The 26,351-nt window shown below is 41.7% G+C and overlaps 1 protein-coding gene and 1 long non-coding RNA gene across 2 annotated transcripts in view; one reads left to right on the top strand and one right to left on the bottom strand.

Annotated features, from left to right (window-relative positions):
- The window catches only part of LOC138949968 (protein draper-like), a 259,036-nt gene that overhangs the window by 38,913 nt on the left and 193,772 nt on the right, over positions 1–26,351 (bottom strand). The window lies entirely within an intron of this gene.
- On the top strand, positions 1,277–26,008 carry LOC138950900 (uncharacterized). Its single transcript, XR_011450863.1, has 5 exons — positions 1,277–1,357; positions 4,653–4,733; positions 11,777–11,893; positions 12,377–12,517; positions 25,940–26,008. It is a non-coding gene; the product is annotated as an uncharacterized lncRNA (long non-coding RNA).

The raw sequence follows: 26,351 nt of genomic DNA, 5'->3' as shown, positions 1-26,351 counted from the left end.
AAGACATGAGATAAGATAAGACATAAGATAAGATAAGACATAAGATAAGACATGAGATAAGATAAGACATGAGATAAGATAAGACATGAGATAAGATAAGACATGAGATAAGATAAGACATAAGATAAGATAAGACATAAGATAAGATAAGACATGAGATAAGATAAGATAAGACATAAGATAAGATAAGACATGAGATAAGATAAGACATGAGATAAGATAAGACATAAGATAAGATAAGACATGAGATAAGATAAGACATAAGATAAGATAAGACATGAGATAAGATAAGACATGAGATAAGATAAGACATAAGATAAGATAAGACATAAGATAAGATAAGATAAGACATAAGATAAGACATAAGATAAGACATAAGATAAGATAAAACATAAGATAAGACATAAGATAAGACATAAGATAAGATATGAGATAAGATAAGACATAAGATAAGATAAGACGTAAGATAAGACATAAATAAGATAAGACATAGATAAGATAAGACATAAGATCATTTATTGTTCATACAAATAATTACAATGGATGGAAAAGTGTGGTTCATCTGCTCTGAAAACAACCAAAACAACATATGACAACCACCTTAAAAAACAAAATTAAGAACAATAAAACATACGAAGTAAGAACACCCAAAGTACTCCAGACAGGAGTAGGCCGTATCCACGTGAAAAATGACTGATGGGATTTGAACCCACGTTGGAGGGGGTATCTCCCGGGCCACAATCTGAGGCACTATAACCTCTGAACCTCTGAAACAGCGTGTGTACAATATTGTTTTTCACTTTGTTTGTCACAGAGTTGAAACCTCTCGAATACTGTGGTCTACGTGGGTCCATTTATTTTTGCTCCCGAGGAACAGTCTGCAGTGGCAGTACTTGCAGTGAGTATGATAGACACTTCTGCTGGTACTTTCGGTGAGAATGATAGACACTTCTGCTGGAACTTGAAGTGAGTATGATAGACACTGGCGTGTCTTCTACCCCCGACTTTCGACGAGAGATGTAAAATCTCCCAGAGTTAACTCTTTGCGGACCTCCTTGGTGTCCAGACACCCCCTTGTGTACGCATACGCACGATACAGATCCCGAGTTCACAGCGAAAGTCTCAGGGTATGGAAACATGAACATATATAGAGGCATTCCGGGAAAAAAAGTAGCACCGTAGTGTATGGCAGCTCGCTTTTCCCGGAAAAGTGTACGATGGTAAACTCACAGGACTATATCATACCTTCTTTTATAATAATTCAACATGTGGGTTGCAGAGCTTCAAGTGGGACAACGCTGCCGGGAGGAAGACAACTCTTGTAAGGATTTTGCAACATGCAAGAACAGCATTTGCAGTAAGTTCACGAAGAGTGGATGTGCGTATGTGTGTGAATGCAGTGTTTACGGGCGTTCCTGCGTGGCGTGTTAAATTGTGCGTCTGTTCGTTCATTAGTTTGTGTTTAATGTGTGTATGTGTGTGTTTATGTGTGTGTGTGTGTGTGTGTGTGTTTATGTGTTTATGTGTGTGTGTGTGTGTGTGTGTGCGTGCGTGTGTGTGTGTATGTATGTGTATTTGTGTGTGTGTGTATGTGTGTGTGTGTGCGTGCGTGCGTGCGTGTGTGTGTGTGTGTGTGTGTGTGTGTGTATGTATGTGTATTTGTGTGTGTGTGTATGTGTGTGTGTGTGTGTGTGTGTGTGTGTGTTAGTGTGTATATGTGTGTGTATTTGTTTGTGTGTGTGTGTGTGTGTTAATGTGTGTGTGTGTGTGTGCGTGCACGCGCGCGCGCGTGTGTGTGTGTGTGTGAACAGAAAAAGGAGTCCACATATATGTACAGTGAAAGATGAATGACCAAGTAGAAACATCAGTTAAATGATCACAATTTAAACTTCAGCAAGCTTACTGTCCCTTTATGAGCCATAGGAGTCCCTTCCCCTCCCCACCCAACGCACCCCCCAGCCTCACAACCCCGCTTGCGATCCCAAACCATCCTTACCCATACAATAATGTCGAATACAATTGTACTCATTTCTCTCATTCATATCCAGTTACCGCGTGAAATGCTTAGGCCTTTGTTTTGGCATAACGTTTGTTTGTTTGTATGCTTAACGCCCAGCCGACCACGAAGAGCCATATCAGGGCGGTGCTGCTTTGACATATAACGTGCGCCACACACAAGACAGAAGTCGCAGCACAGGCTCCATGTCTCACCCAGTCACATTATTCTGACACCGGACCAACCAGTCCTAGCACAAACCCCACAATGCCAGACGCCAGGCGGAGCAGCCACTAGATTGCCAATTTTAAAGTCTTAGGTATGACCCGATCACGGGGCGGACGCCTTACCACTAGGCCAACCGTGCCGGTCTGGCATAACGTCCGTTGGTACTCTCTGGTCTTTTTCTCAAGATTTCTTTTCATACAAAATAACCGAACAGTATATAATTGAATATCCCTGCTACCACAATGAAAGGTTTGTTTGTTTGTTTGTTTGCTTAACGCCCAGCCGACCACGAAGAGCCATATCAGGGCGGTGCTGCTTTGACATATAACGTGCGCCACACACAAGACAGAAGTCGCAGCACAGGCTTCATGTCTCACCCAGTCACATTATTCTGACACCGGACCAACCAGTCCTAGCCCTAACCCCATAATGCCAGACGCCAGGCGGAGCAGCCACTAGATTGCCAATTTTAAAGTCTTAGGTATGACCCGGCCGGGGTTCGAACCCACGACCTCCCGATCACGGGGCGGACGCCTTACCACTAGGCCAACCGTGCCGGTACAATGAAAGGTACCCCGGCCACCTCATAACTCCGCTTGTTGCCCTTTCAAAAACATGTTTTGCTTTTTAAGAGACCACATAATGATGGAACCTAAAACAGAATTGAAAACACCACCCAAACACCCTTGAGTCAACGAAAAACGAATCATGTGTGCATTCGTTCGGCCCCGACGTGAAAAACACCAAATTTTGCCTTCGCAGGCGTTGTTTTAACACGCGTCCCGGACCGCTGCGCGGAAAAGTGACGTCACATTAGTCTTGGTTTTGAACTTCATACGCGTCCGTCTTCTGCGCAAAGTTTATAGCGGCTTCTTTGCAAAGACTTATGAGCATCTGAGATGGTACCCGAAAAAAACCCTGTAAATCCATGCCTATCAAAGATTTGTTATTTTTCTTCAAAAGCTATTTGCAAAATGAACAATCTATATGTCCATAACACGTCATACTTGGATTAAAGTGAACTGGACTTAACAGCAAAGATCAATTTCTATCTTCCGTTTTGGCGACGACGACAAATTGCTCCATTTTCCATAGGGAACGGCTCGCAAAGGCTCCGTCCCGACTGTGTGAGAGGGAAAAAGAAGGTCACTGTCACTTGTCGTCGTGCTGAGTTGTCTGGCGTCTACCCCGCAACCTCACTAGTATCCAAGTAGTCAATGATTGATTGGAGACGCACAGTTCATTAGTTCTATCGGTGCCCTTCAGCTTTAAGTAGATCAACCGTCTTGCTCGCACAGCCCTACAGACTGAGGATCATTTGTACACAAAGTGTGAACATCCACGTACTCAGGCACGATTACAAACGGGAGATTCTGGAAGCTCAGCTTTAATAGAGCTTCCGTCCGGTGGAGGATTGAATCTGTGAGCCTTGAATCCATTTTTTGGGTGGTTTTTTTTTAAGACGCTTGAGCGTGCCATTTTAATCGATAATTAATAACATTATATAACACATTCGGTATCTGTATGTTTAACTGTACATTACTCTGTGGCACAGCAAATTTAGCATTTACTTTTGGCGCGAATTCTTACAATACATAAATGGACAAGAATGTGTTATCAATGCTGTTGTGTCTGCGGTGTCAACATTTGCGACATCCATATTGTATTGTCTTCATAACCCCCCGCGGGTTAGGGGGATGGCCATATTGGTTGGGACGAGAAAGAATTTACCCGATGCTCCCCAGCATGTCGTAAGAGGCGACTAACGGATTCTGTTTCTCCTTTTACGCTTGTTAAGTGTTTCTTGTATAGAATATAGTCAATGTTTGTAAAGATTTTAGTCAAGCAGTATGTAAGAAATGTTAAGTCCTTTGTACTGGAAACTTGCATTCTCCTAGTAAGGTCATATATTGTACTACGTTGCAAGCCCCTGGAGCAATTTTTTGATTAGTGCTTTTGTGAACAAGAAACAATTAACAAGTGGCTCTATCCCATCTCCCCCCTTTCCCCTATCCCATCTCCCCCTTTCCCCGTCGCGATATAACCTTGAATGGTTGAAAACGACGTTAAACACCAAATAAAGAAAGAAAGAAAGTTGTCTTCATAGATACTCTTAGACGGTATCCATGTCGCCAAGGAACGTAAACTATCTCTGTCAATCTGCTAAAAGTGCAGACAAGGGGTGCAACTCTGTTGTTGACCCGTGGTTTTGTTTTGTCGACAAATTCATGTGCGTACATCATTCAGACAATATAACACCTAAAAACGCACACTCCTGTGTATCCCGACTCTAACTGGTTCTAGATATCCACATTTTGGAGGAAGACTGATTTCCACCCTCTGATAGCATCCATACAACGATGGGAAACAAAAACCATAGTTATGTACGTGTTTCTGATGGTTGCAGGATATATTTTTCTCATTGCAGAGTATAAGCTTCTGTCAGACTGTACTGCATATCCCAGCCACTGTTCGGAAGGACACTGCGACCCTGTCTCAAATCAGTGCAGTGAGTATACATCATTGTGTATATTTTGTTCAGAACTGCCTCAATGATCAAGTGTGTACGTTTTGTTTAGAACTGCTCCAATAAGCCAAATGTGTGTATGTGGGTTTTGTTAGAACTGAGTCTAGTATGACTCTCTGTGTATGTTTTGTGTAGAACTGCCTAAATCATAAAAGTGTGTGTATGATTCGTTTAGAACTGCCTCAACGATCAAAGGGTGTGTATGTTTTGTTTATAACTTTATAAATTGGCCTCCACTCGCATATGCGGACGCATTCCAAAAGCTAAACTATTTGCCACTCGTCCGTCGTATCGACGGAAGACTCCATCACCTATCAAAGAGTGTGTATGTTTTGTTTAGAACTGCCTCAATGATCTAAGCATGTGTAGGTTTTGTTTGGAACTGCTTGGCCTCTACTCGCATATATATGCGGACGCATTCCAAAAGCTAAACTGTTTGCCACTCGTCCGTCGTATCGACGGAAGACTCCATCACCAATCAAAGTGTGTGTATATTTTATTTAGAACTGCCTCAATTGTTTTGTCTAGAACTGCCTTGACGACAAAAGAGTGTGTGTTTTGTTTAGAACTTCCTTAACGATCAAAGTGTGTGTATATTTTAAACAAATTATACGAGGCAGTTCTTAAACTGCCTCAAAGATCAAAGTATGTGTATGATTTGTTTAAAACTGCAACAATGATCTAAGTGTGCGTATGTTTTGTTTAGATCTGTCACAACTATCAACGTATGTGTACGTTTTGTTTAGAACTGCCACAAGAATCAAAAAGTGTATATGTTTTGTTTAGAACTGCCTCGACGATCAAAATGTGTGTATGTTTGGTTTAGATCTGCCCACATGATCTAAGTGTGTGTATGTTTTGTTTAGAACTGCCTCAACGATCACAGTGTGTGTATGTTTGAAGAATATATATATAGCCCCAATTATCTGTGCGTATGCTTTGTTTAGAACTGTCTCAATAACCAACGGGTGTATGTGTTTGTATAATGCCCAAGTATACTAATGTTCGGTTTTTTTTTAAGATCTGCGAAGAACTGTGCGTTCTTTGCAATCTTTTTAAAATTGTCGAATCTTTCTGTATGTATTTTTGCAGATTTATCCCAAGTGTGTATGCTTATATTGCTCGAAAATGTGTTAAGTATGTTTATGTTTGTCTGCAGAATTGTACAAAGTATGTGTTTTTATATTGCTATTCTGATAGACACGTGGAGGAATTTGGGGGTTGTGATTGAATAGTCTCACGCAACCTTATTTCAATCATCGGGCCGTGTTTCCACGGAAGTTGCTCAATATTCTTTACTTTTTCAACAACAAAGAACGCATGATTCCATAAATAGATCCCTGCGCCTTGAGTCCGAGTCTGGAGATACGCGCGCGATATAAGACTTCATATAATAATGCTTCCAGTTGCATTGCAGCGGATGAAGTGCTCGCATACCTGGTCAGGTTTGCGTTATGACTGGTCGACAGAGGATATAAAATGTACCAATGTTTTTCTTACCGTGCTTGAAATATATTCCGGCTAAAATCGAATTATTTGACACACCTTGCAACACTCTAGTAGCTGCCGTCTGGCAGACGGTCTTTCCAGTGTTTTGCACTGAATCAGCCAACTCTCCTTTCCCTTTGCAACGCCCATTGTATGCGATACTGAAATGAATTAAGTTACCAGTCTGAAACATTAGTCGTTGCCTTTTTTTCTTCTAAAATATGCCTTGTTCTCTTTTCATCCACATATTTAACATTAACATATGCACCATGAGCGAAACCCCTCGAACAAGTATAACAGAAAAAAAGGTTTTCGACTCGTCGACATTATACGTGTCTCGTCTAAATATCGGACCCTAATGCTACGGTGAAAACACAATAGCTGTTTAAGTTTGCAGTATAGTTCTAAGTATGTGTACGTATATTTGCGGAATTGTTCAAAGTATCGGTACGTATGTTAGCAGAACTGTTCAAACAATGAGCTGTCCGAGTGTTTGCAGACTTGCAGTGACAGCAAATACTTGTATTAAGTTAGGCTCAGCATCTGTCACATTCTCAGGGAAGGTCAGAGATCTTGGGTTCTACCTTGACTCTGACCTCTTTATGAGACATCATGTTACAAAACATGTCAGGCAGCCTACCTTGAAATTAGACGCATCAGCTCCATCCGCCACTTTCTCACTGAAGAAGCCACAAAAACCTTGCCACTTCCTGCATATTGTCTCGTTTAAACTATTGTAATGCCCTGTTGATTGGATGCCCTTCGTTAGTTATCCAACCTCTCCAAACTGTTCAAAATTCTGCAGCCCGCATCATCTTTAGGTCAAAGAAAACACAGCATGTCACTCCCCTGCTATACACACTCCACTGGCTGCCGGTGGAACAACGTATCAAGTACAAAGTCGCTTGTCTGTGTTTCAAGGTCTTCTCAGGAAGTGCCCCTCAGTACCTTTCTGAACTCCTGTACATATACACCCCATCACGCACACTCAGATCATCCGCTGACACCAGGCTACTGAAAGTTGAGCGATTCACAGGAAGCAGCACGGAGCAAGAAGCTTCTGTTGTGCTGCACCACCACTCTGGAACTCTCTTCCCTTCTCTGTCAGACACTGCACCTCTCTCAGCTCTTTTAAACAACAGTTAAAAACTTTCTTTTTCACAGAATATTACACCAACCTGGTCTAATGTCTTCTTCATTCCATTTTTGCACATACTCCTCTCCCATAAAGTTGTTATGATTGTTGAGAGTGTTAGCTGTGTATGTTTGTATATAATATAGTGTGTATTGCATATAATTATGATTATTGTGTGAACAGTACATGTGGTGATTTGTGTCTGTTTGATTAATTTGTTTTATGTAGGTTGTACTTTTAATTGTTCTATTCTGTATATATATATCTATATATATATACGACTTGTGTCTGTCTGTGTGTCTGTGTGTGTGTCTGTGTGTCTGTGTGTGAGTTCGCGATGCACGGCCAAAGTTCTCGATGGATCTGCTTCAAATTTGGTGGGCATATTCAGGTAGACCCGGTACAGGACACAACCTGGTCGATATTTCAACACGTGCTCTCAGCGCGCAGCGCTGAACCGATTTTGGTTCCACCTCAGCTATTTTGGTTCCACCTCAGCTACCCGGGCCCCCATACCGACACACCAAAGCCAAAGTTCTCGGTGGATCTTTTTCAAATTTGGACACCGTATTCAGCTACACCCCGGACACAATATCATCGATGAGATATTTCAACACGTGCTCTCAGCGCGCAGCGCTGAACCGAATTTGGTTTTTGTTTTCATTTCACCATTATAAGTAACTCTTCCTTATCTTCTCATCTTCTCCATGTTTTCAGCGTTTACCTCCCTTCCTTCGTATGGTGCACTATAGTATCTTCGGATATTCCCGGCGTTCTGTTACTATTTTTAGAAGGTCACCGCAGTGTCCAGAACGTAAATTGGACCCGTAAATTATCCTCACTGTAAAAGTGCAAAGGTCGAATCAATTTATTGCCACGCGAAAAATACACTGTCATCTATCTCTCTATAGATACGGCTTCTCTGTGTTTGTTTGTGTGTGTGTGTGTGTGTGTGTGTGTGTGTGTGTGTGTGTGTGTGTGTGTGTGTGTGTGTGTCTCTATGTGAGCAACACCTGTGCATTGTTCAGTTCTGTTTGTGATGTGGTCTGGCGGCTTTTGTGTAATTTTATGTACTGGCCTTCCTTTGAGAAGCCATAACAGTTCAAAAGGGCTTAGAGATAAGCTCTAACTTGCTCAGTCCTGTTTGAGTGGAGTTCGCCTCCAAAGGTGATTAACACGGTTACATTCGTCGACAAGGATGGGACTCGATATGGTCAGGAATGGCATTATGGCCACTGAATCATTTTCGTGCTGTTCCCATTCCACGAATCTGGGAGGGACCTAAGCTTGGAAGGTCCATTGTTCGGACCCGGCGAAGCCGGCGTACGGCTCTAAGTACTTCTTCCCGGCGAAGCCGGCTACCCGGGGAAGCGGGTATTCATTCTAGTATATCTATATACGACTTGTGTGTGTCCGTGTGTCAGTTCCCGATGCACGGCCAAAGTTCTCGATGGATCTGCTTCAAATTTGGTGGGCATATCCCATATCCACCCAAAAAAATTTTGGGGGGGCAGTTATCATTTTTTAGTGTTTTTTTTACTGAAAGGAGTACCACTAAGACATATCCGTAGTCGTTTGCCCCCCCAAATGTTTTGTTCCTAGTCTTTTTAGAAGTTTTTGGGTGCACCCCTCTAGGGTGCATTGGGGGCAAATGACCACAATAACATTTTTTTAAGTGCACCCCCACAGGGTGCACTGGGGGCCAATGACCACAATAACCTTTTTGTTAGGTGCACCCCCACATTGGAACCTTGAGACGTTATGAAGTTAAATAGAAAACTCACATTTTGTGGACATATTTCAGACAAATGAATTTGTAAAAACAGCTTTATTTTTTGCCTTGAAACGAACATAGCAACGTTGGGCCATTTCTTTGATTTCACAATATCCAGCTGATTGCTCATTTGCGTTCTTTCAAAATAAGTGTACATTATCTTTGTGTTGGTAAAAATTAAACCAAAATATCTGGGAGGAATAACCCTATCCTCTCCTCCACTTCTTTCTTAGAAGTAGTTCAAATCAAGAAAAAAACAACGCCAAGGAACTCCATGATGAAGAGCGACGATGCAGCAAATTCAAGGAACTCCGTGGAACTCGTTGAAGCAATGGAGATGAAGGCCAACTCGACACTTTGTACACATCCTCCTTGTGTTTTTGTGACATTTTGCGCATCTTTTCTGTGTTGAATTGCAAGATAAGTGACCTGTTCTGTCACTCCTGACGGCCTCAGGGACTCTGGGTGTGAAGGTCAGGTCTCGACCTACTCTCAATGGAGTCGCCGCTGCACCATGACGCATGAGATAGGTCTGAGCCACCCTCCGCCTGAAAGTCAGCAGATCAACTGTCGCTTGACAGTCAACACTTCTTTCCCAGTACATAGGTCGCCTTGGCAAGGCATTGTATCCTGACAAGAGGAGAATGCCAATGAAAGATCGCATATCCTGTCTGTTGGTAGTGAATGCATGGTTGCCATTATCTCGATTGGCATACAAGTTTGTCTGTTGTACCAAATTGTCGACGACATCATCATCAAAGAAAAATTCAAATATGTCCACTGGGTTCAGGTTTTGATTGTACCAGGCTGGATCTGGAATATTTGGGAAAGGAACTTGTGTTTGAAGCCCGTTTCTTGGCATGTCTGCACGTTGCCAGTTACGTTGTGCTTGCTGGTTGCCACCCTGTGGAGCTCTTCGGGCATGCCTACGTGGTGCTGGGGCTGGTGGGGCTCCTGCGCGTGGTGCAGGGGCTGATGGGGCTCGAGCGCGTGGTGCTGGGCCTGGTGGGGCTCGAGCGCGTGGTGCTGGGGCTGGTGGGGCTCGAGCGCGTGGTGCTGGTGGGGCTCGAGCGCGTGGTGCTGGGGCTGGTGGGGCTCGAGCGCGTGGTGCAGGTGCTGGTGCTCGAGCGCATGGTGCAGGGGCTGTTGGAGCTTGAGTATGTGCTGCAGGACCATGTGGGGCTACAGCACATGGTGCGACAGGTCGTGTGGCTTCAGCGTGGGGTGCATCTTGAGTAGATGGAGCAGGACCAGGTGGATTCTCACACCGAGCACGTTTGGGAGGAGGTTGTTGGGCCGTAGATGGTGGGGCTCGAGCGGGATGAAGATGTGCATGTGCTTTAGGATCAAATGGGGCATGCGTTGGTGGAGCAGGAATTAGTGGGGCTGATGTGATGATGGAATGTGTACGTGATGAGTGGGGTTGCTCATCTGAGTATTCATTCGTTGATGAAATTGTTTTTGTTTCGCCTTGTAAGTCTGTCACGACTAATTCTGCCTCTGCTGTAAGCTGTCGGTGATTTAGATTTTGAATGCAGCCATTCTCGTCTTCATCACCACTATCCTCATCCGATAAATCACCCGCATTTCCAGGAGGAGTTATGTAAACGGTTGCTTGTAGAAAATCATCGTCTTCCAGCATTGACACTACCTCGTTCACTGTGTATCGCCTCCTCCTACACACACACATAATATGTTTATCTCTCAGGATCAAAATAGCATCAAATCAAAAGCACAGTAAAAAAAAAAAAAAAAACACCGATGGACCCTACTTTTGTTTAGTCACGTTACCTTAGACCAACATATTTTTTTAGGCCTGATAGTTTTCATGAAACTCAAACGGGTCAAATCACAGGCGATGGAAATCATTGTATTATTGACACGGTTATTTCAATCAGAGACCTCTGACAGTGTGATTCAGATACAGACACAGACACAAAAAAAGGATGGTAGCTCTCGCTCCCAATGCACCCTAGTAGGGTGCACTGAAAAAAAGAAGCATGGTACCGCTCGCTCCCAATGCACCCCTGTAGGGTGCACTACTATTTCATCATTTTCAGTGTGGAACATATTATTTTAGGAATAATCTAACATGTACATCTTACTAAACATATAATTTGTAGACTAAAACCGCTGACACAGGAATAAAAATGAGAACTGTTTGACAACTATCACTTACGAATTTTGCCGAGGAGTGTTCGCTGCCATTTTTCATTTCCCCTCTTTTCAGACTTCAGTTCACGAGAGCATTTCAGGGGAGATCACTTGATCATTATGTTGCTGGTGTAGAGACAAGTCATGGGAACTGCAGGATACTAAACTAAATGCAATTTGTCCTTTTGTGATTTTTCCACTACAATTTAAATCGATGCACCCCCAGGGGGTGCGATGGGTGGATATGGGATATTCAGGTACACCTCGTACACAATCTGGTCGATGAAAATTTTCAACACGTGCTCTCAGCGCGCAGCGCTGAATCAACAAGCCACCAAACATCTTATAATGTTCCTTTATAAAGGGCCTAGAGCCATAGGTTAGGCACTTAAAAATGTCCAGTTATTATTATTATTCTTATTATTATTATGTGATTGAAAGTGGTCCTAAGTATATATGTGTGTATGTTCACAGAGTTATACAGTGGACAGAGTTGTGACGAGTCACGTGTGTGTACAGCGGGAGCTGAGTGCAAAAACCATACCTGTCAGTGTCAGGGCAGTGTCGCTACTCTCAATGGATCCGTTTGTGGTGAGCTATCTGGCAATGTTTGTATACCGTAAACGGTACTTATAGCTTTCTCTTGGGACCAAATACATTGTATTGACTCACCTGAATAATCGGTGAGTTTTAGTACCGAGCCCGTCTGTATAGACGGCCGGCCATCAGTTCGAGATTATCTTTCGGGTGTTTCTGATGTCAGAGCTTTAAAACGTTGCACACGTCTAGGGTTTCATGATCTCCCGACTGAACTTTGAGAATATCTCGCATGTTTTTGAAGCTAGAGCTTTGAAACTTTGCACACTTCGTCAATTATCATAGTTATCTAACAAACTTAACATAAGGTTTTCTGGTATGTGTGTGTATGTGTGTGTGTGTGTGTTTTAGTGTGTGTGTGTGTGTGTGTGTGTGTGTGTGTGTGTGTGTGTGTTTGAGTGTGTGTGTGTTTGTGTGTACGTGTGCGCACGTGTGGTTGTGTGAGTTCACATCATGCTGTAATAATTTATCATACAGCTCCACTAGAAGGGCTTGGTGGAGGCCGCTGTGTCGGTGGAAATTGTTCGACCCATGACGCCATCTGCAGTGCAGCAAGCGGCAACAATTTGTGCGTGTGTGCATCAGGATACATTGTGCAATCGGCAGACTTTAGCTGCAGTAAGTAACGTTTTTGTTTGCTCACCTCAAGTCGTATAGTATTGATCTGTGTCAGGAGGCCCGGCCTTGCACACAAACATTACCGTTCAGGTTATCTCGGACAGCGGGGTCATGTTTGATTCTAACAAACTTAACATTAAGGTTTTCTGGGATGATTTTTGAAGCCAGTGCCTCTCAGACATGGGATTCTTCCGTAAATTTTTAGGCTCCAGGGATCATTCTTAAAGATTCGTGCAAATCCGCTGAGAAAATGTTGGGGTATATGTAGGTATAGACCCAAGTTTTTCGGCCGGTCCGCTGATCGCGACGCTCCATTCCATACTATTCTTGAACGGTTGGTTCCTAAAACGGTCAGACAGTTGCTGGTCGATCCGAATGGGAACACGCTCTTTGTCTCCTACAGTCACCGTTTCAACGTAGCTATCGGGGATTCAGTATAAGCATACCGTATAAGAATGATTCGGCGCCATTTTTACATCGCTTCGAGCCACCTGCCAAAATGATGAGGAAGCTAAAGCGAGACGAAACCGTTCTAGCCCGGGAAATTGACTAGCAGAAGTACAAGAAAAATCTCTGGAGATTCGACTGGCTCGATGAAGTTGTATCATTGAGCTGGAAATGACACTAAACTTGCAGTGGACTCTGACAAACTATTTTCTACTCATGGAAAACAGTTCTGCTTTAAGGGCAGAGGTGGCACGGAATTTTGGTCCAAAATGGTCCCATGATGTGATTTGGGTTTTCAGCATATTTAAGTACTTTGAACACCCTAGAATAACTGCATGATGTTTATTTTGTCAATGTCATCCTCTTTTTGACTCACATGCGAAGCAAAAGTGAGTCTATGTACTCGTCCGGCCGTCCGGCCGGCCGTCCGGCCGTCCGGAAAACTTTAACGTTGGATATTTCTTGGACACTATAAATTCAGTCTATCAGTACAAAATTTGGCAAGATGGTGTATGATGACAAGGCCCCAAAAAAACATACATAGCATCTTGACCTTGCTTCAAGGTCAAGGTCGCAGGGGCCATAAATGTTGTCTAAAAAACAGCTATTTTTCCCATTTTTCCCATTTTCTCTGAAGTTTTTGAGATTCAATACCTCACCTATATATGATATATAGGGCAAAGTAAGCCCCATCTTTTGATACCAGTTTGGTTTACCTTGCTTCAAGGTCAAGGTCACAGGAGCTCTTCAAAGTTGGATTGTATACATATTTTGAAGTGATCTTGACCCTGAACTATGGAAGATAACTGTTTCAAACTTAAAAATTATGTGGGGCACATGTTATGCTTTCATCATGAGACACATTTGGTCACATATGATCAAGGTCAAGGTCACTTTGACCCTTATGAAATGTGACCAAAATAAGGTAGTGAACCACTAAAAGTGACCATATCTCATGGTAGAAAGAGCCAATAAGCACCATTGTACTTCCTATGTCTTGAATTAACAGCTTTGTGTTGCATGACCTTGGATGACCTTGACCTTGTCACATGTATTTTGGTAGGAAAAATGTGTAAAATATTGTTTTTCTCAGTTTTATTGTAAAATGATTCTGAAAGAAAGATCAAGGTCTGTTCAGCATGTGAGTCGTGTGGGCTTTGCCCTTCTTGTTTTCAATAAAGTGATGATTTGCAAATTGAGTGAATGCTAAAAATCTGCAAAAAAATCGGTTTTTTCATGGCAGAGCAGCAGCAACATGTGATCACATGTCGATGAGTTTGTCAAGTTTATTGCTTGCACCGTACTCAGCGGGAATTCCCGTTTTTGTGACGATGTCACAGTCATGAAAAAAAAGTCCGTTTGTACCGTACCCCTCATCGGCCACAATACAGTGCTGGCGAAGGCTACTTTCACTTGCAAAATGTTCCATATTTGGAAAGTGACCTTCACCTTTGAAAATGTATTCGCTGATTCGTCATTACCAATACCAATAACTTTCAGCCGGGAAGTCGTTCTGCCCATGCGCGTGCACCACATCCGCATAAACATGCGGACGTTATTTTGAATCGGTTCGACGTCTCAAACAGCAATGTTCCTCTCAACTCGGCCTCTTAAAGATAAATTCGGCGGGTATCCATCATGCAAGAGTCAGAGGAAGTTACAACTTTCGGCAGATCGAGCAGCGAACAAGAAAAAGCTAGCGGTCGGTGTGAATGTTGAGTCCGCGATGCCTGAATAACAGGTAGGACGTCAGGCCTTGTTTATCTCACATAAACTCCACCTTGACTGTCTCAGTTACACCCTAAAGTACTGCTAATCGAACTTCGGACCCATCTTCCACTCATGTATCTAATTCTTGGTGAAACAATGATATTTTGACTTACATGTTATTTCGTTGCAAAATCCAACTTTCACCATTCAAGTGTAACCGAGTGTCAAATATACTTTACCCTTTCTCACCGAGCTCGAACATTCAAGCAACTGACACAAGTTATATTACCAGGTTCTTTTATTCCATAAGATGAAGAGGGGAATGTGTGGGAAAACGAGGGTTTACCTTCAAATACAAAACTTCCAATGTATTACTCTAGAACTAAATAACCCAAAACAACACTCTCAATCCTTTACTCTAAAGCTATGTTCTAAATTCTCACTCTAAAACTACACTTTAAAACACGTTAAATCCTCCCTCCAAAGTACACTCCAAAACTCTACTCTAAATCATCACTCTCAACTTTAATCCCCCCCAAAAAATCAAAAAAACACAATAAAACTAATCTAAAACAAACGAAATCTAAAAAAACAACCTAAAAACAATTCTTAAAAAAAAAAACAATCCAACAAAACCTCTCTAACGAAACCTGACTAAAATCCCTCTACTAAAACTAACTGCACCCCTCTAACGAAACCTAGTCTACGAAAACCTAACTGAACCCTAACTGAACCCAACTAAAAAACTAAACTAATAAAAACCATCTACGAAAACCTAGCTAAAAAACCCCGTCGCACATTCCGCAATCCAGCAAAGAAATCTTCACATCCCGAAAGGATTTCAGCCCGTGACAGACATGTCACACAACGGCATCGAGAAAACACACGCGGCACAAAATACACGTTGTCTCCACTCCAGGATTCCAAGCAAAAAGAAAGCCCCAACGGCCCACAACATCCCGCGTGCCTACGTCACAAGGTTAAAACAAGTTCAACTCAGAGGGGTGTCGGGTACCTTTACTTTCTTTCTTTCTTTATTTGGTGTCCAACGTCGTCTTCAACCATTCAAGGTTATATCGCGGCGGAGGGAAAAAGGGAGATGGAATAGAGCCACTTGTCAATTGTTTCTTGTTCACAAAAGCACTAATCAAAAATTTGCTCCAGGGGCTTGAACCGAAAAGCGATCATTTTACCTATGCAAATTTAAGAATCGGCTCTTCCGCCAGACCATTTCAATAAAAACAAAACACAGTCTCGGAAACCTTAGTGGATCCCCGATAGTACAGGTTTGAATCCTCGATAGCACAGAGGTACCACGAGTTCACGAGATCAAACGGATGCACAAAAATACATGTGTAACGTAACTGTCGTTCCCAAGCTTACATCCTCCCCAACTTAGATTGTCGTCTCCTGGCGACATGCCAGAACTAAAAAAAAATTAAAAAATGCTTGACCTCCGAAGAACATAATATTCCCCATCCTCAATCATTTCAAAAACTTTCACATAAAAACAACCATCAACTGACTAATACATATTTCTCTAAAACTAATAGGTTCTGAAATACACATTTCACATAATCCTTCCAGTGCCAATAATCATATCTCCTGTCGACATCTAACTCACACAAGTTGACAAAAAAATCACAACTCATCTTTAACAGAGGCAGTTCCTTGGTTCATTTTACAAAGAATTAAGTTCACCACTTGCCAGAGGAAGGACTACAGTGATTAGCATTCTTCAGACGTTTATTGAAGACTATTTGCATACCGTGCAAAGGGAAAGAGTTGGGGAGTGGATCATCCCTGGAAAAGTGTGTTTGATTGTGTTGTATTGATTTGATATTATGCCTGACATTTTTGACTCACATGCGAAGCAAAAGTGAGTCTATGTACTCACCCGAGTCGTCCGTCCGTCCGTCCGTCCGGACGTCCGTCCGTCCGGAAAACTTTAACGTTGGATATTTCTTGGACACTATTCAGTCTGTCAGTACCAAATTTGGCAAGATGGTGTATGATGACAAGGCCCCAAAAAACATACATAGCATCTTGACCTTGCTTCAAGGTCAAGGTCGCAGGGGCCATAAATGTTGCCTAAAAAACAGCTATTTTTCACATTTTTCCCATTTTCTCTGAAGTTTTTGAGATTGAATACCTCACCTATATATGATATATAGGGCAAAGTAAGCCCCATCTTTTGATACCAGTTTGGTTTACCTTGCTTCAAGGTCAAGGTCACAGGAGCTCTTCAAAGTTGGATTGTATACATATTTTGAAGTGACCTTGACCCTGAACTATGGAAGATAACTGTTTCAAACTTAAAAATTTTGTGGGGCACATGTTATGCTTTCATCATGAGACACATTTGGTCACATATGATCAAGGTCAAGGTCACTTTGACCCTTATGAAATGTGACCAAAATATGGTAGTGAACCACTAAAAGTGACCATATCTCATGGTAGAAAGAGCCAATAAGCACCATTGTACTTCCTATGTCTTGAATTAACAGCTTTGTGTTGCATGACCTTGTATGACCTTGACCTTGGGTATTGTATTTTGGTAGGAAAAATGTGTAAAGCATGTGAGTTGTATGGGCTTTGCCCTTCTTGTTTGTTTGTTTGCTTAACGCCCAGACCACCACGAAGGGTGATATCAGGGCGGGGCTGCTTTGACATTTAACGTGCGTCTCACCCAGTCACATTATTCTGACACCGGACCAACCAGTATGACTGACATGTCACATGATGTGTAGTTGTATGTTTGATTACGCTACATGGTGGTGATGTGATTACTAACACTTGTGGTTGTATGTATGGGTGTTAGTGTGGTTTTTGTTGCAAGCCGTGTGCTTGGGGCGTGAGTTATGCGCTTGCCGGTTAATTTGTTTCAAGGAAACATGATAAACATTTACATGTTGAAATAACAACATATTGGAGGAGAGAAGGATAGTGAAGGAGGGAAGGATAGTGAAGGAGAGAAGGATAGTGAAGGAGAGAAGGATAGTGAAGGAGGGAAGGATAGTGAAGGAGGGAAGGATAGTGAAGGAGGGAAGGATAGTGAAGGAGGGAAGGATAGTGAAGGAGAGAAGGATAGTGAAGGAGGGAAGGATAGTGAAGGAGGGAAGGATAGTGAAGGAGGGAAGGATAGTGAAGGAGGGAAGGATAGTGAAGGAGGGAAGGATAGTGAAGGAGGGAAGGATAGTGAAGGAGGGAAGGATAGTGAAGGAGAGAAGGATAGTGAAGGAGAGAAGGATAGTGAAGGAGGGAAGGATAGTGAAGGAGGGAAGGATAGTGAAGGAGAGGATAGTGAAGGAGGGAAGGATAGTGAAGGAGAGGATAGTGAAGGAGGGAAGGATAGTGAAGGAGGGAAGGATAGTGAAGGAGAGGATAGTGAAGGAGGGAAGGATAGTGAAGGAGAGAAGGATAGTGAAGGAGGGAAGGATAGTGAAGGAGGGAAGGATAGTGAAGGAGAGGATAGTGAAGGAGAGAAGGATAGTGAAGGAGGGAAGGATAGTGAAGGAGAGGATAGTGAAGGAGGGAAGGATAGTGAAGGAGAGAAGGATAGTGAAGGAGAGAAGGATAGTGAAGGAGGGAAGGATAGTGAAGGAGAGAAGGATAGTGAAGGAGGGAAGGATAGTGAAGGAGGGAAGGATAGTGAAGGAGGGAAGGATAGTGAAGGAGGGAAGGATAGTGAAGGAGGGAAGGATAGTGAAGGAGAGAAGGATAGTGAAGGAGGGAAGGATAGTGAAGGAGGGAAGGATAGTGAAGGAGAGAAGGATAGTGAAGGAGGGAAGGATAGGGAAGGAGGGAAGGATAGTGAAGGAGGGAAGGATAGTGAAGGAGAGAAGGATAGTGAAGGAGGGACGGATAGTGAAGGAGGGAAGGATAGTGAAGGAGGGAAGGATAGTGAAGGAGAGAAGGATTGTGAAGGAGAGAAGGATAGTGAAGGAGGGAAGGATGGAGAAGGATAGAGAAGGATTGTGAAGGAGGGAAGGATAGTGAAGGAGGGAAGGATAGTGAAGGAGGGAAGGATAGTGAAGGAGGGAAGGATAGTGAAGGAGAGAAGGATAGTGAAGGAGGGACAGATAGTGAAGGAGAGAAGGATTGTGAAGGAGAGAAGGATAGTGAAGGAGAGAAGGATTGTGAAGGAGAGAAGGATAGTGAAGGATAGAGAAGGATTGTGAAGGATAGAGAAGGATTGTGAAGGATAGAGAAGGATTGTGAAGGAGAGTGAAGGAGAGAAGGATGTTGGTGGTGTCGAGAATTTTATGCTGTCTTAGTTGACAGGCTGCTCAAACGTACTGAGTGGGATATACATATTATTAAATTTTATATACTGTAGACCGGGTGCTGGGACGCATTCAAACTTGCATCATTACCACGAGGGCCCAGTTGGTGGTGGTATTTGAGAGTTCTATGCTGTCTCTAGCCGATAGACTACTCAAACATATTGAGTGGGGTGTGATTAGATTTTAGATTTTGTATTCTTGAGATTAGTTGGTTACTAAATTCTAATTTGTTTGAGAATGGCGTCTCCAGCCTCGTACGCCTCAGGAGCAAGGTATGCTACCTGTAAGGAATTAGATAACCTTTTTCTTCCTTTTTGCTCTCTGCTGTCGTTTGGTTTGTCTTTACTGTCTTCTCCGCTCTCACTTTTACTGTCTCGTCTGTTCTCACTTTCTATTTTTCTTCGTGGTATTTTTTAAAATGTTTGAGTTCTTGCGCTTACTGATGTCTTTGTTTGAAGGCAGTGTGTAAAATGGTTTTGTTTATTGGAGTTAATATTAGTGGATTTTTGAAATAGATTCTGAAGGATTGTATGGTTGCCTATGAATACTCCTGTTGGATAGTTTAATTGTGATGAGTGTGACATTAGGTTGCTGCTGATTTTTGACTAAAGGTTTGATATTCTGGGTGAGTTTTAAGGACTTCCAGTTTTTTCATTGCCTTGGCAAGTGGTCATTTTGTTAGTTTGTTTGTTTGTTTATTTGTTGCTTAACGTCCAGCCGACTACGCAGAGCCATATCAGGACGAGGAAGGGGGGATGAAGGGGGCCACTTGTCAAGCGATTCCTGTTTACAAATGCACTAACCCATTACTTGTGTCCCAGCAGGCTTTAGTAAAACTAAATTAATACCTACTGGAAGATTACCAGTTTCCAGTATGTTAAAATAGGCTTAACCTATCTACTGCTGGACTTACATCAGAACACTAACAGATTAAACTATACATGAATCGCGAGACAAGCGGCAAGAGAAGAGATTTTTGGAAAAAATACAGGTGAATGAGCAAGAAGGCAGAAAAAAGAAAAGAATTCATGAAGAAAAAGAGAGCATGACAGGAAAGAGGAACCAAAAATCTACCTAACAGCAAACTAGAAAGCTCCTGCGGTTCCAAAAACAGGAGGGGCTTTTAATTTCATAACCGCAGTGCCCCACTGCGGGAGTCATTTTGTTAGAGTTTGATGAGAAGATTGTGTTGCCAAGTACAGTTGGGATACAAAGAGGGGACATGCATTGATAGATCGTAAAGGTTGTCAGTATTTTGTTCTGATGTATGCTCAAGAGAGATCAGATGTTTTGATAAGTCGTAAAGATTGTCAACATTTTGTTCTGATGGATGCTCAAGAGAGATCAGATGTTTTGATAAGTCGTAAATATTATCATTATTGTTTATCTGGCAAATGGCGAACAATTCTTTGTAAAGTGAACCATGGAACTGCCTCTGTTGAAAATGAGTTGTGATTTGTTGTCAACTTGTGTGAGTTAGATGTTGACAGGAGATATGATTGTTGGCACTGGAAGGATTATGTGAAATGTGTATTTCAGAACCTATTAGTGTTAGAGAAATATTGTATTAGTCAGTTGATGGTTGTTTTTGTGTGAAAGTTTTTGAAATGATTGTTTGAGGATGGAGAATATTATGTTCTTCGGAGGTCAAGCATTTTTTAATTTTTTTCTAATTCTGGCATGTCGCCAGGAGCCGACAATCTAAGTTGGGGAGGATGTGAACTTGTAACCGACGACAGTTACGGCACACATGTACTTTTGCGCATCCGTTTGAACTCGTGGTACCTCTGTGCTATCGAGGACTCAAACCTGTACTATCGGGGATCCACTAAGGTTTCCGAGACTGTGTTTTGTCTGTATTGAAATGGTCTGGCGGAAGAGCCGATTCTTAAATTTGCATAGGTAAAATGATCGCTTTTTGAACCTAACACCCCTCTGGGTTGGGTTTATGTTTAAGTATTACGCGAGATTACGCGCGCTTTCTTTTTTGGGGCTTTCTTTTGCTTGGAATCCTTGAGTGGAGAAGACGTGTGTTTTGTGCGGCGTGTTTTTCTCGATGCCGTTGTGTGACATGTCTGTCACGTGCTGAAATCCTTTCGGGATGTGAAGATTTCTTTGCTGGTAGGTTAATACATTTTTCTTTCTGTAAATGAGTAAGCAGTGAGAAGAAGAGTATGCTGCTTGTGGGAGGATTTATTTGAATGTTCAAGTAGATTGTTTTGTGAGTTGAATGTTCGGGAAAACTTTTGTTTATTGAATGTTTTAGAAAACCGTTTGAGTGTTTGAGAGAACTGTATTGTAGGCATGTTATTTGGAAGGAATGATGTGTTTTGTTGTTAAAGGATTTAGTTTGTGGTAGTTGAAATTGTTGAGTTATTTACGTATGTGCTTATGGCGTGCATTCTGTGATTTGCAGGATGGCGGAATGTGCGACGGGGTTTTAGTTGGTTTCAGTAGACGGGGTTTCGTTAGAGGGGTGTAGTTAGTTTTCGTAGAGGGATTTTAGTCAGGTTTCGTCAGAGGGGTTCAGTTGGGTTTTGTTAGAAAGGTTCTGTTAGATTGGTTTTTTTGAAGAATTGCTTTTAGGTTGTTTTTTTAGATTAGAGTTTGTTTTAGATTAGAGTTTTATTGTGTGTTTTTGATTAAAGTTGAGAGTGAGGATTTAGAGTAGAGTTTTGGAGTGTAGTTTGGAGGGAGGATTTAAAGTGTTGTTTTAAAGCGTAGATCTAGAGTGGGAATCTAGAATATAACTTTAGCGTAACGGATTTAGAGTGTTGTTTGGGTTGTTCTAGTTCTAGAGAGTAATACATTGGAAGTTTTGTATTGAAGGTAAACCCCCGCTTTCCCACACATTCCCCTCATCATCTTATGGAAATAAAGAACCTGGTAATTTAACTTGTGTCAGTTGCTTTGAGTGTTTGAGCTTGGTGAGAAAGGGTAAAGTACATTTGGCACTCGGTTACATATATAAAAAAAAACCAAGGTCGTAAAAAGGAGGGAGTCTTCTTTCGGGAGCGGAATGGGGGGTGGGGGTGTGTTCCACTTTAGGTTAGTGAGTTGTAACGAAGAGGAGTCGTATAGAGGATTTGCTCTCCTTGTTCCAAAAATTAAATGTTACCACTTTTAGATGATAAAACGTGTGAACCTTGACTTCTACATTCCCACTTTGATTTCTGATTAACAGTTTTTACATCTAGCCTCACAAACCGTTTTAAATCAGCATTTTCCAACCTCGCGCCCCCTAATTGGGGTAGAGGCGCGTCCCCCTGGTGGTGGATGGGGGAGCCTTCTCTACTAACTTCTGAGAGAAGGTCGCATCACTCTCGATGCCGTGAACCTAATTAGGATCTTTTTCTTGTTTCTTCTCTATTTCTGCCTCCCCAAAGTCCTTTTACTTTCCTTTTCTCACCCATAAAATTCTTCACTTATTACCCGTGTTAAGTGGTTCTTGTATAGAATATAGTCAATGTTTGTAAAGATTTTAGTCAAGCAGTATGTAAGAAATGTTTAGTCCTTTGTACTGGAAACTTGCATTCTCCCAGTAAGGTCATATATTGTACTACGTTGCAAGCCCCTGGAGCAATTTTTTGATTAGTGCTTTTGTGAACAAGAAACACTTAACAAGTGGCTCTATCCCATCTCCCCCCTTTCCCTCGTCGCGATATAACCTTCGTGGTTGAAAACGACGTTAAACACCAAATAAAGAAAGAAAGAAAACATTTTCCAAACCCTAATAAATCGAGATTCACTGACCCTATGTTTTGCTGATTTCTATGACAAAGAAATAGTAATCTCTTGTTAAATTTAGTCAAATTTTGACTAAATGTTTTAACATGGAGAGGGAATCGAGATGAGGGTCGTGGTGTATGTATGTATACATGTGTGTGTGTGTGTGTGTGTGTGTGTGTGTGTGTGTGTGTGTGTGTGTGTGTGTGTGTGTGTGTGTGTGTGTGTGTACAGTGATTCTGAGAACACTACCGGACTGATCTTCATGATACTTTACATGAGAGTTCCTGAGTATTATATCCCAACAGGTTGTTTTGATAAATGTCTTTGATGACGTCATATCCGGCTTTTTGTGAGTGTTGAGTGTTGAGGCAGCACTGTCACGCTCTCATTTTGCAACAACATTCTTTGAAATTTTTGTCAAGTAATTTATTGCATTTCAGCATGGATGCTTAACAATTAATGAATGAGTTTGCTCATTAAAGTTTTCTTTAAAATCGATTTTTTTCGCAAACAGATTTAACATTGATTGCATCGTATTCTTCATCAAATTCTGAATCTAAAAGTATATTACATATGTCCGTTTTACTCTTAAAATGTGATCAGAGTTAACGAAAATAGATCAAATCAATCCAAAAACAGATAAACTACCAACGTTCCAACATTCAGAATCAATAAACAAGAAAGGCAGGTCATTGGAACGTGTATTATTGACAAAACAATACATTCACAAACATATCGACCCAACGGTCTTTAAGTGAACAGACAAACAATAACGAAAACTTATCTGGCTGTGTTTTCCTTCAGCCTGCCACGAAGCCGAAAGCGAATGAATCAATGAATCAATAGATTAATTAATGTACAATTCAAATTTTAGAAATCGATCCAAAAATGATTTCATCTTGGTTTTTTTTTAATCATTTTTGTTTGTTTGTTTATTTGTTGCTTAACGTCCAGCCGACTACGCAGAGCCATATCAGGACGAGGAAGGGGGGGGGGGATGAAGGGGGCCACTTGTCAAGCGATTCCTGTTTACAAATGCACTAACCCATTACTTGTGTCCCAGCAGGCTTTAGTAAAACTAAATTAATACCTACTGGAAGATTACCAGTTTCCAGTATGTTAAAATAGGCTTAACCTATCTACTGCTGGACTTACATCAGAACACTAACAGATTAAACTATACATGAATCGCGAGACAAGCGGCAAGAGAAGAGATTTTTGGAAAAAATACAGGTGAATGAGCAAGAAGGCAGAAAAAAGAAAAGAATTCATGAAGAAAAAGAGAGCATATGACAGGAAAGAGGAACCAAAAATCTACCTAACAGCAAACTAGAAAGCTCCTGCGGTTCCAAAAACAGGAGGGGCCTTTAATTTCATAACCGCAGTGCCCCACTGCGGGATTTTTATCATTTCCTGATTTAAAAAAAAAAAATAAAAAAATATAGATATGATATGCTGTATTCAAACCAGCTCAGAAAGTTAAAAAGAATACGTGAAAAGTGAACGATTTACTTGTCGTGGGGATTTGACAAAGCTGTATTGTCTTGGTGAAGAAATGCAGTGCGTTCAGTTTATTTTCGTGACAGTTTGACTAAATGTAGACCAGCAAACCAGCTGACAAAACCAAACGTTACAACAGACTCAATAAAATTCCTGTAAAAAGTACATACAATCATTGGGTTCACATCGACGGATCTCACTTTCTGTAGACAGTACACACTTTTGGCTGACATTTTTTTGTGAACAGATTCTGTGTTGGCATTAAAATTCAGCTTGTGGTCTATGACTGGCTTTTCAATAAACGGACGCATCACAAAGATCTACACTCAAACGCATCTGCTTGGGGTTGGATAAATATATGTTTGATACATATTAACAGCTATTGTGTTTTCAGCGTAGCAATAGGGCCCGATATTTAGACGAGACAAGTATAATGCCGACGAGTCGAAGACGAGTCGCATTATACTTGTTCGAGTCTAAATATCGGACCCTATTGCTACGATGAAAACACAATAGCGTTTATATAGCTATTCTGACATTAAATTATGTGTTAAAATCATGTTTTTGTCAGCAACAAGTACCAGAATGGTCCATGTCGTTGATTGCAGACGACGGTTCCCTTTCCGCATGAAGCCACGGAAATAACCGAACATTGAAAAACCCACGGACATGTATTATGGAGAAAACTCGAGATAACCGGATGTTTAGCATTACGTCAATATGCTAGGAATCATATGACGTCATGACGTGTCATGCTTGCCTACGTAGCTTGTATGTTCGAAAGTCTGACTTCTGTTGGGAATTTGCGTGGTGAAGACTGCGGTAAATCTGTATGATGATAAGAGAACAAGGATTGTCTCAGAAGATACGACTAAATGTTTCAGACCGGTAACTTCATTTCAACATTGCACTATACTTCTTCTTCTTCTGCGTTCGATGTATTGCACTATACAATGGACGTTCTATGTGACAGGAGAGTTTGCTGATTTTGTGTTAAACATTGGAGAGATCGTCTGCTAGAATCAGAGATAGGTCGCTTCAGATTGCAGCTTCTGGAAATTTGCAAGGTTTGTTGCCTGTTAAAGAACTGGATTTTACACGTAATGTATGTCATGTACAGTAAGCAACAAAAAAAAAAGCAAATGGCATCGTCTGTCGACTAGTCACAGAAACAAACCTGGCGAGGTATGCGTGTACTTTATACACGTGGAAGAAACCGGAACCATGCGTCTTTGTTATTGCCGATATCGTTTGGATATCGGCAAAAAATTACCAACGTCCGTAGCGTTATGTTTTGATATAGCTATTCTGATGGACACGTGGGGGAATTCGGGGGCTGTGATTGGATGGTCTCACACATCCCTTTTCCGATCACCAAAGCATAACGCTACGGAAGTTGGTAATTTTTGCCGATATCCATCTGCAATCAACGACATGGACCATTCTGGTAGTTGTTGCTGACAAAAACATGATTTTAACACAGAATACAATGTCAGAATAGCTATATAAACGCTATAGTGTTTTCATCGTAGCAATAGGGTCCGATATTTAATTTCGTCTAAATATCGGGCCCTATTGCTACGCTGAAAACACAATAGCTGTTAATGATCGGAAAAGGGATGTGTGAGACCATCCAATCACAGCCCCCGAATCCCCCCACGTGTCCATCAGAATAGCTATATATATACATATATCGGTGAATCTTTTGCAGCTAGAATAAACACAGCGCCCATTGTTTAATTTGTTTCAGAGCCAGGACCCGGAACTGTTTGTGGAATCAAAAACTGCGCCAACGGATATGCCTGTCATAGAACGTGCGGTTAGTATTTAAGACACATCTCCTTTGTGACTCTTATCCATTAGCATAAATAGATGATTTCGGATTTTCCGGAAATTACTCGCGTTTTTGTTGTTGTGATTGACTGTGGGAGACTTGCGCTGCTTGAAGGTGTGACGAAACAAATTATGGCTGATGTATGATGCTGTTATGTTCCATCCGAGTAGGTGAAGCCATAAAATGAGTTGTGAACTCCGATGAGAATGTTAAAGCTGCTAAGAAAGAACGTGAAATAAATCTACCCACTCTGAGCAGAACACTTTTTAACACACACACACACACACACACACACACACACACACACACACTCACACACACACCTGGG

This window comes from Littorina saxatilis, linkage group LG16, assembly GCF_037325665.1.
Source record: "Littorina saxatilis isolate snail1 linkage group LG16, US_GU_Lsax_2.0, whole genome shotgun sequence".
NCBI lineage: Eukaryota > Metazoa > Mollusca > Gastropoda > Littorinimorpha > Littorinidae > Littorina > Littorina saxatilis.
This window is presented reverse-complemented; position numbering and strand designations above follow the sequence as displayed.